We start from the raw sequence: 14,100 nt of genomic DNA, 5'->3' as shown, positions 1-14,100 counted from the left end.
TTTTTATATCCAACCTGGCTGCCCAACTCCACCCTCAGGTCCCAGCCACCTTCCCTTTGGTGGTGATGGGATTTGTCTTCCCAATGTCTTGATGGCTTTAGTCTGGAGTGGGGGTGGGGTCCACAAAGCCTGTATGGGATTATCTCAGGACATCATTTCCCCCTAACAGTTTGATACCTGGCTGACAGGCAAGGGTCCCACATGGCTGCCCAGACCTCTCCTGCCACCCGCTGCTCCCCTCAGCAGTGTGCTTCATCAGTCTGCCTGTTCTGCTCCCCGCTCTGGCTCTGGTGAATTCTCTCACCCTCCCGCGCTTCTGACTACCAGTGCTTGTATAAATAAATAAATAAATAAATAAATAAATAAATAAATACTTAAAAAAAAAAAAGCCATAAAAGAATAGACTGATAGACTCAACTACATAAAAATAGAAAACTTTCATGTGACAAAAACAACACTTTAAACAAACTCAGAAGACAAATAACAAGTTGAGGATACGTGTAGTCACATCACAGGCAGGTGAAAAATTAATGTGAAAAAGACTAACAACACAATAGAAAAATAGGCAAAGGATAGGACCAAAAGATTTGTAGGAAAGGAAGTACAAATGGCTGAAGCATAATAAATTCATAATAGAAATATAGTTTATATGGAAAATAATAAAAGAAATTCTAAATGTAAAACTCACTGAGATGTCGATTCTAGTTTCCAGGTTAGAAAAGTCTACCTGTTTACTAGTGGCAAGGCCATCTTATGAGGTGCTATTTGGACAGGCTCTGAAGAATATCTGGGGGTAGAATGTTCCAGGCAGGCAGGAGAGCATGTGCAGAGGTCCTGAGGCCAGGGCGTGCTCTGAAGTTTCTAGGAACAGCTGGGAGGCTACAATGTACAGAGGTAGTAAATAGGGAAGGAGTAGCTGATGAGGTGAAGAAGTGTGGGGTTGGTGGTTAAGAACTGGGAAGGTTCTAAGAGTTTACTTCGCTTGTGAGCTCACCAGTTAGCCTGGCACACTTCCGTGGATGTTGGAACAGAGACAAAGGCATATAGTGAATAGCATGGGCTTCACATTGGTGTCTTTTCCACTTCACCCCAAGTGCACAGAGCAGCCCGGGTGGATGTTGTCCATATAAATAGTGGGTGTGCACCACAGCTGAGGAACCCAGAGCTTAGAGGATCCAGATCTTGTAGTGTTGTAGAAATAAATTCTACTTTTTACCCAGGTAGAGGAAGAACAAGCCGGTACTTCAGGAATGGTGAGGTCAGGAAAAGCTTTATTACTCATGCATGGGGTCCCAGACCTGGGTACCCTGTAAGGTCTGAGCACCTGTTTAAAGACCAAGAGTTCCTTTTATACACAATTGTGTCCATATCTGTTACACTGATCACATTGTTTTTCAGCAGGCACAACCATTTGCGGTGAAGTCTCAGACAAGGGGAGAAAGCAAAGGGGAAAGATGCAGGCATTCGGGGATGGCCTTGGAGAGACAGACCAGCTTGGTCGGCTGCCCGACCTTGTAGATAAGAGTGCTGAGGCCCTGGCCATGAATCTTGAAAAGGATGGAGCTGTAAGTAAGCAAACTTGTTGATTATGCCTGCATTGGAGTGTTCATTGCACCTGGGTTGGAAGTTCTGCTGGAATCTTTGTTATATTCATTTGCTCAATAATATATTTTTGCTTCAGTAGGGGACTGCAAGCAAACCTGCCTGACTTTTGACCCAGATGGAGTTGTTTTTATACTGGACAGGAAACAAACCTGGCTCCTGCCCCAGATTGAGGCTCTTCAAGACTGTTCAATACATAGGCCTCCTTAAAAAGATGAGCCAAACAAAGACAACAGATACCTCTGTTCCAAGAAGTACAGAAATGCAGGGGATTGTGGAAAACTGTCTCCCTAAAGAGAGCAAATCTTTCGAGCCATGTAGGCCACTGTAAGGACTTGAGCTTTTACTGTGAGCAATCTGGAGAGCCTATGGAGGATGTGAGCAGGGGTTTTATGTACTGTCCTCCCACAGGCATGATTAACACTCAGAATCTCAAAAAGCATCTGCGTTAGGGTTTTCTAGAGAAGCCAGTAGAATATGAATGTAGATGTGAGATACATGATAGGAATTTGTTCACATGACGATGAAGTCCCACAAAGCTCTGGTTTTGGAAGATCAGATTTAGCAGACAGCCTGTAGATCAGCTCAGTCCTGGCTTTCTCCCTCTAGCATGCCCTTCAGCCTTTCTCTTGGGCAGGGCCACTGGAGTGGAAGGTCGGTGCTGGACAAAAGGCAAACTGTGTGCTTGTTTAGTTTGTCCATGTCTTGCCGCTTCTTTGCACTGCTCTGTTTTTTAATGGGTGTGCTAAAAACATTAATTTTGGTAAATATAAACATTTATAAATATGTAAATATAGACATCAAAAATATTAAATATTCCATGTCTTTATGTACCAACATATCCTAGTTTGCCCGGACTACCCAGTTTTAAAATCAAACTCCTGTGCTCTGGTCTCTGCTTCTCAGTGGTTTGCTGTCCCTGCATACTCTTCAGTCTTAATTTCCAGGACTCCTTCACTGCCATGTCTTCTGAAGAAGGGGAGCTCTTCGTGGCAGGGCTCAGCATCAGCATTGATGCGCAGGCTCTGGGAGGATATTTCAGCAGCTCTGGGCCCATCTCTGTACTGGTGATTGTTAGGGCCTGGGAGACTCAGAAACCCCAGGGCTGAGGCTTCATCACCTTTGCCAGTCCAGAGTGAGCTTCAGATGCCAGGAGAGCCATGAATGGGAGTCTCAGGATGCTTTCCAGGGGAGGCACAGAGGGTGCCTTTGTGGCCTATGTGTGTGGTCACAGCTGCTCCAGAGATGGTGGGGACCATGGTTGTGTGAGTGGCAGGTATGATCACCCGGGTGATCATAAGGGGAATAAGAGTAATAAGGATATGGACAGGGGAACGGCCAAAGACTGGCAGCAGCCTGGGCTGTCATGACCCACTCTCTGGAGGGAGCTCCAGAGACAGTGGGAATGAGGCATGCACACCAAATGTAGATATGCAAGGATTAAAAGGTCTTATCCAGGATCATCCTACCAAATGACCGTATTTAAAAGGTTTTTGGAGCTGTACTGAAACATCTGTTTTGGTACATCAACCTCTATTTTTGAATTGAGCTTGTTAAACACCAAGGTAGCTTGTTAAAGACCTTTAGGAAAACTCCACGTGAATTTAAATTTTTTCCCCAACCGTTTAAAGACAAATTCTGAGATATTATAGAGTCTGGGTATTTTTCTTTTTACTAGTTTTTTAGTTTGGGCTCTCAGGGTTATTGGTTCAGACAAAAATGTTTGGCTAGACTGATTTTTTAAAATAATATGTATCTATGGACATTAAAAAACCTGTGCACAATATTTATTACATAATTAAGAAGCAATTTCCAAATGTAACTACAAGGAATCTACATCAAGAATATGATTGCTAAAAAAAAAAAAAAAAAGAATATGATTGCTTAGGGATGTCTTTTACTCAAGATTCCCACCCTGAATATATATAGAAGTTTCTCTAAAATACTTGTCAATGTCATTTTTTTAAAAAATACTGGAAGAAAAAATATTCTATTTGTGTCTCATGTAGCATTTAGGATGTCCTTCAAGGAGCTGATTAAAAAGTTGAAACCTGAAAGAAAAAACCAAAGTCCTGCGTCATAGGGACCACTATAGCCCCCACTCCAGGGTGAAGCTGCCTGTAGAAATTGTTGTTTGCTAAGCAGTTGGGTAACTCAAATTGGTCTTCTTATGCAGGGAATTGTCACAGGACACCTGTCTTACCTCTACCCACTTGGAAGATGTTTCAGTAATAATGACATGCCATTATACAAGCAGATTTCAGGGAGGGGGCCATAATGTTGTGAGTGATCTGCTTCTGCAATGTGATGCTTGCATATCTTAAAAATCTAGTCACTGGGGCCTCCCTGGTGGTGTAGGGATTAAGGTTCAGCACCATCACCTCCGAGGCCTGAGTTTGATCCCTGCCAAGGAGCTAAGCCACGTGGCACAGCAGATCTCTCCTGTTTCCCCCTCTGTTCCCCTTGGCAGTGTATTTCAGTAAATCTGCCTGTTCTGAACCCCACTCTGTCTCTGGTGAATCCTCTCACCCCCCCCATACCTCTGGCCTATAGCCCAATTCTTCTATGCAAAAATAAATAAATAAAATATTTAAAAAAGTCTAGTCATTGGACACACAGAAATATTGATATGTGTATATATCCAGGGTACTGTGCACACATGTATTTGCTTGCTATAACAGCTGAGAAGACCTAGAAGCAACAGCCACCCTGTAGTCCTATTTCCAGCAATTTATCCTTGGGATAAAATCATAGATATTTTCTGATATTTATGTATGAAGATATGATTCATTGCAATACTACTTAAATCAGAAGCAACTGGAAATAACCCAAAAGGTGAAGCATGGGTGATTGGTTAAGTGAACTATATTTATCTTCATTATATAATTAATTGTCTGAGTTATTTTTTATAGTGTTGAATACTTTTTTATAAGTGGAATCACTTTATATTAAATTGGAATAGCAGGATATTAAGGTATAAATCAATTTCCCAACTTTGTCTTACGTGTGTGTGTGCGCGCATGTGTGTAGAGTTGATTCTCATTATTCACACTAGTTATATTTTATAAAGTCACAGAAACACTAATAAGCATATACTGAGCCATTGTTCCTAGAGGAAATACAGAATTAGAGTTCCTTGGCTCACAACGTTTTCATCACCACACAGTCTTGTTTGAGTTTTAAAGACACCTTATGCAGTGCATTTTCTTGACTCCTTGGCACTGAACTCATGGCCAACAGCGGTATTGCCTGCCTGGACTTAGGCCTGAACATGTGTATTTTCTCCCTAAACACGGCCTTCTTGCACTTAGGAACGGTAGACAGCACTGAGCACTACGCAGCGTGAGGACTTTTAAATAGTAGATGCACCAACAAAAAGCACACAAATGGGAAAAAACAGGACAAAAAGTGGACCATGAAAAGGGTGTTTGTTTTCAGAGTGAGCACCAAAACAGGAAGGCAGAGCGTGGCCTTCTTTGACTCAGCTGGGACTGACTCAAATTTTCACCCCTGTGGGCATGTCTGTAAATGACTACCACACAAGCGCTTGGCAATACTGATTTGGGGGTTTCAAATAAATGTTCGCAGGTGGGCAAATTTATAAATATGGAATCTGCAAATAGTGAGAATAATGAGGATCACCTGTTATGTACACATGTGTGTGTGTGTGTGTGTGTAACATGCTTGGCCTTTTATTCCATTGCTGAGACCATCAACAATGTTGAAGTAATTCAACCAGCACTGTATTTATTTTTTTTTATTTTTCTGTGTTTTCAAAGTTTCCTAAAATAAGAAGGTAATATTTATGCAGTCCTCTCTCCCTAAGTGCTCCACCACTAGTACCCCTCCTCACCACCCCCAACAAGGAAAAAAAAATTATATTTTTTGAAATCTATGGTCTGAATGTATGGCTTGCACGCAAATACAGAGAATCACGATTAGGAGGAAAAGTGCGCCTTCATGCTGACTGAACCCCTAGGGTTTTATACAGTGTCTGGCGTAGAGCACTCATGTCACGTACAGAGACGTGAAAGGGAAACAGATTCACCTCTCTTTTGGTAAGTCCCTTGGCCTTTTGCTTCCCTCTCTTGTTCCTTAGGAAAGGAAACTTGTTCAGAAAAGAAGTCCATTTCTCCTGGTTATTCTTCCCCACTCACATTCTTCTGATAGAGTCCTTTTCATTTCCTCGGGGACTACATATAGCTTGCAACTGAGGATAAAACCCAAGCACTTGACTGGGTCCCCAGGGATATCCACCTCAACCTTGAGGGGGGGCTCATTCTTCCTCCTGTGACTTGCGACCCCAGCCTCTAATGCAGCGTCACTGCAAAAGATCCCAATGGCCGGAAGTAGGGAGGGGAAGGTATCACCGACCGCAATTCTCCATTTCAGGAGGCCTCATCTCATCTCATGCCACATTCCCAGGAGCAGCTGGGAACATGTCCTGACGCAGCAAAGGGCCATGGCCATTCTTTGTGGTGTGCCAGTTCTAGTCCAGAATCCTACAAATTCGAGTATCAGCCTCAGCCACTCACCTGCCCCACTTGAGCCAGACAGGATGTTTTTCTCACCTGGCCCTGTTCCACTGGATGCTCAGAATTACAGACATGATACTGTCCATATGTTAAAATACATGCTCATGGTAGGAGTCCTCTACCTTATTATACAAAGTGGGGAAACCGAGGCCCAGAGAGGTAAAAAGATCCACCTGATGTCTCACAGAGCCAGAGCCTGAGCTCGGGTCTCATGACTCCCAGCAAGAGCTCTTTCTGATTGCAACTTTGCCCTGAGTTTATTCCAACACTAGCGAGAATCAACTCCAGGGATCTGGCCACATAATCCAAAGATGGCAGACACAAACGGCAGCTTGCTGTGGAATCTCTGTTTTAACTCAAAATTCATTGAAAACTAGCATTAATATTCTAACATATTTGTGTCATCTTTTAATCTATAAATAGCCTGGTGATTATGAATAGTCACTCCAATAAAATTGGCATCCTGGGTTCTTTCTGCTGTGTCTGACCTGTGGCCTAGCACCCCTTGACAGTTGTGTCCCCATAGGGTGCTGGAGCCTCCACATGGAGAGTCACACACCACCCCACGCTGATGCCCACACAGGACCTCCTTTACGTCAGAGCAAGCAGCGGCCAGTTGCTGGTTCTATCAACTTGAGAAGTTGGTTACATTCGTGTTTGAAAAGCCATTTGAGAAGCGATCAGGTGTATACTCAACTCCTTTACGGACTGGGGATTGTGTTGGACCACAAGATTTAAACATGACCACGGCATGATCTCTGCCAGTGAGGAGCTGGCAGGCAGGCTGCTCAGGGCAACAAGTTCCATGCTTGTGGCATATTTTCATGAGTTGGGAGGAGAGAGAGGTGCCAGGGAAGTAGACACGAAACAAGAATGCAGGACAGTGACGCCCTCTGCCTCCACAGGGGAGGGCAGGCCAGGGAGGATGGCTTGGATGCACGGAAATGGCAGCAAGGAGTCACAGGTCACATGGGAACAGCCACACTCTGCAGAGTGACAGGACTGCTTTAAGCTGGAGACCTGGATGTCAGAGCTGGAAGGGGCCTTCTAGGGGACTCAGGTCAAATCCCTCATTTTCCAAATGTGGAAGTTGTCTGCCAAAAATGACCCAACTGGTTAGTCACCTCACAAAGTCCAGCCAGCATTACGTGGCTTCCTGGATGAGCAATATCAAAACAAGAGACTCTCCTGTCACTGTGGGGAGGGCGTAGGGCTGGCATGGCGTCCCTCACCCACATTCTGTGCCTGCCCCAATGAGGCATTGAGACCTCAGGCGGGGCACACAACCTCCCTCACACTGATGCTTGACTTGATGATGCAAGTAAATTAAAGGGGATGAAGTATGTAAGCCTCAGAGCTCAGGGCCTGGCATGTAGGAAGTGCTCACAGATGGGATTTATCATTGCTGCTGCTGCTGCTGTGGTGGACACAGGCTGGATTATCTTACACTGACTCTATAAAAACCCACAGAGAAATCCTTTGCTGAGATTTACAAATACAGCAGTGGCTTCAAACATCAAGGTGTTAAAATCAACTCGTGGAACTGGTTAAAAATTGGATTCCCTCCCAGTGGGAGACAAACAAATATCTCAGGTAGTTCAGTGCTGGTGGTTCAGGAAGCAGCTCGAGAGAGATGGCCTTCAGCCAGGGACCCTCTGTCACAACTTCATTTGATTTTCTTTTAAAATTTTAAAAAATAAATTATGCATGTTTAGAAAAACAGTTCAAAGAGCACAGAAGCTTATAATGTATAAGGAAACTCTGGACCCCATGCTTAATGCTAGTCCCACACCATCCCCAGATAATCATTGTTAAACTGCAGGTTGTTGGTTTTTTTTTTTAAGATTAAAAAAAAAAAAAACTATTTATGCATACAAGAGCTGGGGTACAAGCCAGAGGTGCGGGGGTGGGGGTGGTAAGAAAATTCACCAGAGACAGAGTGGGGAGCAGCAGGCAGATCTACTGAAATACACTGCTGAGGGGAGGAGCGGGTGAAACAGGAGAGGTCTGCTCCGCCATGTGGGTCAGCTCCCTGGCCAGGGATAGAACTCAGGCCACAATGGCTGGTGATAGCTTGATAGTGCTGGGACTTAACCCCTTGTGCCACCAGGGAGGCCCTAAACTGTGGGGGGGTTTTGTGTGTGTGTTTTCAGAGATTGTCTGTGTCCATACAAGTATATCCACTATAATCTCTCTCACCCACTACTTTGTAAAAAACACAAGTAGAATCATGGGATAGAGCAGTGGTTGATAAATATGTTTTGTGAAGCATCAGATAGTAAATATTTTCAGTGTTGGAGGTAGGTAGTCTCTGTTTCAACTACTGAGCTCCTATATCTCTAAGGCAACCACAGGCACTTGTAAATGAATGGTGTGGCTATGTTCCAATAAAATTTTATTACCAAATAGGCAACAGGCTGGATTTGGCCACAGGCCATAGTTTGCTGTTATAAAACACCACAGTTTTCTCTTTTCACGTACAGTTTTGAAGACCTTTGCTCTATCTGCTCAAGCAGAGACGTCATTCTTTTACAGCTATATGGTAAGGGTAAAATATTCAGCCGTCCCACCACTGGACATTTAGATCTTTTTTCAGGTTTTGCTATACTAAATGAAGAGGCTATAGACTGTGTGCTTGGTTGACTATTCTGTGGCATGAATTCTTAGAATTGCTTACTCAAATGGTAAATATAAATTTAAAATTATGATGGAGATTGCCAAATTGATCTTAGATTTCTTTTTAAATTCAGATTGCCACTTAGCCTTGTGATTTCCATTGCTTAATCTTACTGCTGGTAAGTATTTTGTTAAAGGTTTTGTAATAACTAAGGGAAAACTCCCAAAGACTGTCAGGGGGGAACAAGTTACTAGGTGGCAGTTGACTCAAGTTACTCTTAAATAAATACTTGTCCACCATGAAGCAATATACACATGTTAAATTCTTGCCCATGTTAAATGTAAAGAGTATTCTGTGCAAAAGCACAGACTAAGCCCTTGCAGAGACTATAGGCTGATCAGACAGGACATGATTTTCATTACAGCTGCAGCACACCCAGGCCTGGCTCAGCAATGGCGAAAATACGTGTTGAATTCCAATCCTGGCTTCTCAGACTGTTTACACGAGACCAATGCTGCAGGTTCCTCATCTGAAGAGTGCACTAATCACACTCAAGATTTGTTGAGCTTATGACTATGAATAGTCAGTACCTACCACACCTGCACTTACTATAACCTGGACACTACATCCCCTCTACTCTGTGATGATGGCATTTACAGATTTACAGATGGGAAAACCATTTACAGAAGGGAAAACCAACACACAAATAAATGAAGTTATTTAACCAGAATACTATAATGAGGTCTGTTTGGCTTCCAAATCTGTGGGAAATAAAGGGAACAAAAATATCTGTGTCCCAAGACTTTGCAATATACCCTTGGAAATTTTTCCTTAGAAAATAAACCCAGTGGGAAAAAACAATGTCAAAGATAACAAAGAGCTAAATATTAAAAAAAAGCTATGTTTAATGAATAAGGAATGACCAAATAATCAGCTTGATGAATTAAGTACCCATTATTAATGAGTGTGAAGAACAAGAAACCATGTTAAATAGTGGGAAGACTTCTGGTCTCAAAGTCAGATGACTGGGTTTAGGTCATCTCTACCACTTACTGAGTGACCTTGAACAATTTGTCCCCAGAATCTTTTTCTCATTAAAAAGTGATTCCTTTTTTCTGTATTAAATGAGGTGTTTCAGTCTCCAGTATTCTCACCGTCTCCTCACAGTAAGACGTTATTCCATGGTCAGGCATAACTAGGAGGGTTGCATTAGCTAGTGAAATGAGAACATCAATGTGAGTCACTTCTAAGAGGAATCATTTATCACTAAAGAGATTCCAGCACTTTCTTCCTTGAGATGGTAGCCAATGTCAGACAGCTGCCAAGAGGCAGAGCTGATTTTGTGTGAGATTTGTATTTTCCTTTTTCAGTGTTCAATTTTTTTTTTTGAGGTAACAGTGTTTACCTCATTCTATGTGATTTATTTTATCTTCTTGTGGGACCCTCGCCTGTGGCTGGGGATCGAACTGGCACTACAGAGGCTGCGGGCAGCCTCACAGCCCAGCGCTCAACCGCTGCGCCACCAGGGGAAGCCCTCATTGTATATGATTTAGAGATATAAGGTCATCTCCTTTAGGTTTTGTTACCATACTCACCAACAACATACCCCAAATCCATGGATACCATAGACTATTGTGCTCCCTCCTCACTTTGCTCTACCCACTCCTGCTCCCCCCTAAGGTAGCCTCAGTTCTACAATCAGATTTCTGGGGTTTGTTACTGGTTTGGCTTTAACTGCCCCCTTGTTTTGTTTCTCTATATTCTACATATAAATGATACCATCTGATATTTGTCTTTCTCCCCTGATTTATTTTACTTAGCATAATCCTATCCAGTTTCATCTATGTTGTCACAAGTGGCAAGAGTATCTTTTTCATGGCTGAGTAGTATTCCTCTCTCTGTGTGTGCGTGTGTGTGTGTGTGTGCGCACGTTGCATCACATCTTCCTAATACACTCATGTCTCTTTGGGCACATGTTTCCATAGCTTGGCTATTGTAAATAGTGCTACAATGAACATAGGCGAGCATGTATCTCTTTGAATTAGTGTTTTTGCATCACTTGGGTAGATGCCTATGAGTGGAATTCCTAGATCATATGGTAGATCCATTTTTAATATTTTGAGAAGGCTCCATCCAGTTTTCCATAGGGACTGGAGAAATCTACATCCCATTAACAGTGTACACAGATTCCTTTTTCTCCAAATCCTTGCCAACACTTGTGTACACTTGTTTTCTTAAGCCAGTGAGATTTGGCAGGTTGTTGAGCATAACCTATCCAGACTATTAGTGACCTCCTCTGTCTTGCTTAACACTATATCCACATTATCTGAAACAATGCCTGACACAAAGTCAAATCTCAAGAAATGTTTGTAGAATGACTGTGTCCTAGGTGTTAGGTGTTCTTTTTTGGCGTTAGTCAGCAGATAACTTTTATTTGGCATCGACGAGGAAGAGAGCTTTCTAAGTGCTCAAAACTTCCTAAATGTCAGTAAGACTTGATTTGTCTCCTCCACAAACTCACATGTTGAATGACCCCCAGAGCTCAGATTTTGACCTTGTTTAGAAATAAGGTCCTTGTAGAGTAAATTAGTCCAGATGAATTCATATATACTGAATTGGGGGGCCCTAACCCAATGATGGGTGTCCTCACTAAAAGGACAACATGCAGCCAATACATGAAGATTAGTTGGGCTGCCATGATCCAGGAAATTCCAGAAGCAGGGAGGGAAGCCTGGAACAGATCCTTCCCTAGGGCGTTCAGAGGGAGCACAACTCTACTGACACCTTGATTTTGGGCTTCTAATGCACATAATTATGAGGCAATAAACTTCTGTAGTTTAAGGCATCCAACCTGTGATACTTTGATACATGGCCGTAGCAAGCTAATACAAGAGTGTTATACATTGTCTTGCTTTAATAGAGTGGCTGCTCTCTATACAGGAGCTTGCATAGAACTATGGCTAACATTTCCTCTTGCTCCTGTTCTATTCTCTCCTTTCCATAAATATGGGGGTGGGGGATGTGATTCCTATCTATTGGACCAATGCTTATGGAGTCCGCCACATTGTATAATCTTTTATAATATTAGAGTATTGGTTATCCAAACCTATAAATCACCTCAGAAACCAAATATTACAATGATGAAGGCAGCGTTTAAAAGCAGAAGGACTCACAAAAGGAATATGCGAAATATTACTAAAATCTGAATGTTGATGTTTCTGATTGTGGTCCAGGCAAGATGGCATATTATTTGTTTTTCTCTGGTCCTCCCTCCTAAGCACAGCTGTAAAACCTGAAAATGACAAAAGAGACAACCAAAGGAGAAATCGGAAAGGTGATAAGACAGTGCACAAAGCTTGGGCTCTCAGGACCACAGCATAGCACAGTGGCAGGCACATACACCCCACCATTTGACAGGAGTGACCTTCCTCACCCCTGACCTTGTAATGGAATCAGCCCAGATAGGCTCATTCCTGCCCTGTATACAGCAGTGGTCCCACTGGCAAGCACGATACCACCTGGCAAGAGCGACTGATTGGGAACCCAACCAGAAATAAGCCACCAGGGGAGGCACCCTTCTTCTCCACAAGGCACGAGACTCCCCTTTCCAGTAATAATTACCCAGGTAGGTGCATGGTTTGAGCCTGAGGGAGAGACCCAGCTCTAGTGGGTGACCTACAGCTAGGAAGGAAGCTGCTTTATTCCTGGGAATTATTCCTAAAAGAGTCCTTCTTTGTTCCAAAGAGTCCTAAGACTCTTTTCCCTTGCCCAGAGACACCAGGGTAATGGAGTAACAATTAGAGGACCCCCTTTTCCCTTCTCCACTAACCCCTCCATCATCCCCCAGAGGCTGCATCAGCAGAGACTAACAGAAACCCCAACAGCATCATATAAACTAAAAAAACACAAAATAACACCACAAAGCTCTGAAAAATTAAACTTCCACTAAAACCACAGCACACAAAAGTATGCCAGGACCCACATGCTAATCCTAAATAAGATGTCTCTTAAAATAAAGAGTTAAGTAGGACCTAAAGTCTCCTAACATAATAGACAAACTAGTATATTAGTGACAACTCCTGTAACACACCCAGAACTATGAAATCACAACTTGAATAAGGAAAGACAATCAATGAATGTGACACAAAGATGAATCTTGACAAAGCTTTTCAAGTAGCCAACTTAAAACCGCAATTAGACTGTCAATTAGAAGTCCCCCTGAAATAAATTTAAAATCAGAAAATCTCAACAAAGAATAGAAGTTATAAATAAGAGCTGAATGGAAATCACAGAACTGAAAAATACAGTAACCGAAATGAGAAGCTTACTGGATAGGTTCAATGTCATTGTGAAATCGACAGAGGATGGAGTCAGTAAACTTGAAAACAGAACAACAGAACTCACCCAGTCTGAATAAGAGTAAGAAAAACTGGAAAAAAAAGTGGCAGAGCCTATCGACCAGTGGGATAATTACAAAGATCCAACACCCATATCAATAACATCAATAGGCTAAAAGGAAAATACATGCCATGCAAACATTAAAAAAAAAGTCAAAAGCAGGAGTGGCTATATTCATACCTGATAAAATACACTTAGGAGCAAAGAAAATTACCAGAGATAAAGAACATTACATAATGATAGAAGGAACACCTATCCAAAATGTGTACATACCAGACAATAGAGCCTCAGAATACATGAAAAAGAGCTGAGATAGCTAAAAAATGACAAAGACAAATCCATGGTTATAACTGACAATTTCACCACCTCCCTTTCAGCAATGGATAAAACTAACAGCAATACTCAACAATACCAAAACACTTTTTTCAAGTTCCTATGTAGGCGATTGAATCTTATAAAACAATATGTATACAAACAGATACAAGTAAAATTGGATTATCTGAATAAGTTTGGTGGACGTGCCAAAGTCAGTGTCCTGGTTGTGTTATTATACTATAGCTTTACAAAAGGTTACCTGTGGGGAAAACTGGGCATTATTATTATTATCTCTCTGCATTATTTTTTACAACTTCCTGTGATTCTGCAATGATTGCAATTAAAATTTCAATTAAAAAAATCCAAACGCTTACATGCCATTACACGAATAACATTTCTTTTATAAATGAGGATAATAAAGTTGGATGGCTGGAAACTGACTTAAGATTAGAGGTACAAAGTAGGTATGCTAGAACTCAAAATTCAGCCCCACACAGCTTCAAAATCCATGAACTTAATCACAAAACTATTCTGGCTGATAACTCAGAATATACTGTGAATGATTTAATGGTTCAATTAATTGAGTAGAGAAGTGAAAAAAAGTAACTGTTACTACAAAGGGTAAACAATTTT

Source organism: Talpa occidentalis, unplaced genomic scaffold (assembly GCF_014898055.3).
Source record: "Talpa occidentalis isolate TD23 unplaced genomic scaffold, MPIMG_talOcc4v2.1 talOcc4.8, whole genome shotgun sequence".
Taxonomy (NCBI): domain Eukaryota; kingdom Metazoa; phylum Chordata; class Mammalia; order Eulipotyphla; family Talpidae; genus Talpa; species Talpa occidentalis.
The sequence above is the reverse complement of the archived record's forward strand: the minus strand, read 5'-3'. Positions refer to the sequence as shown.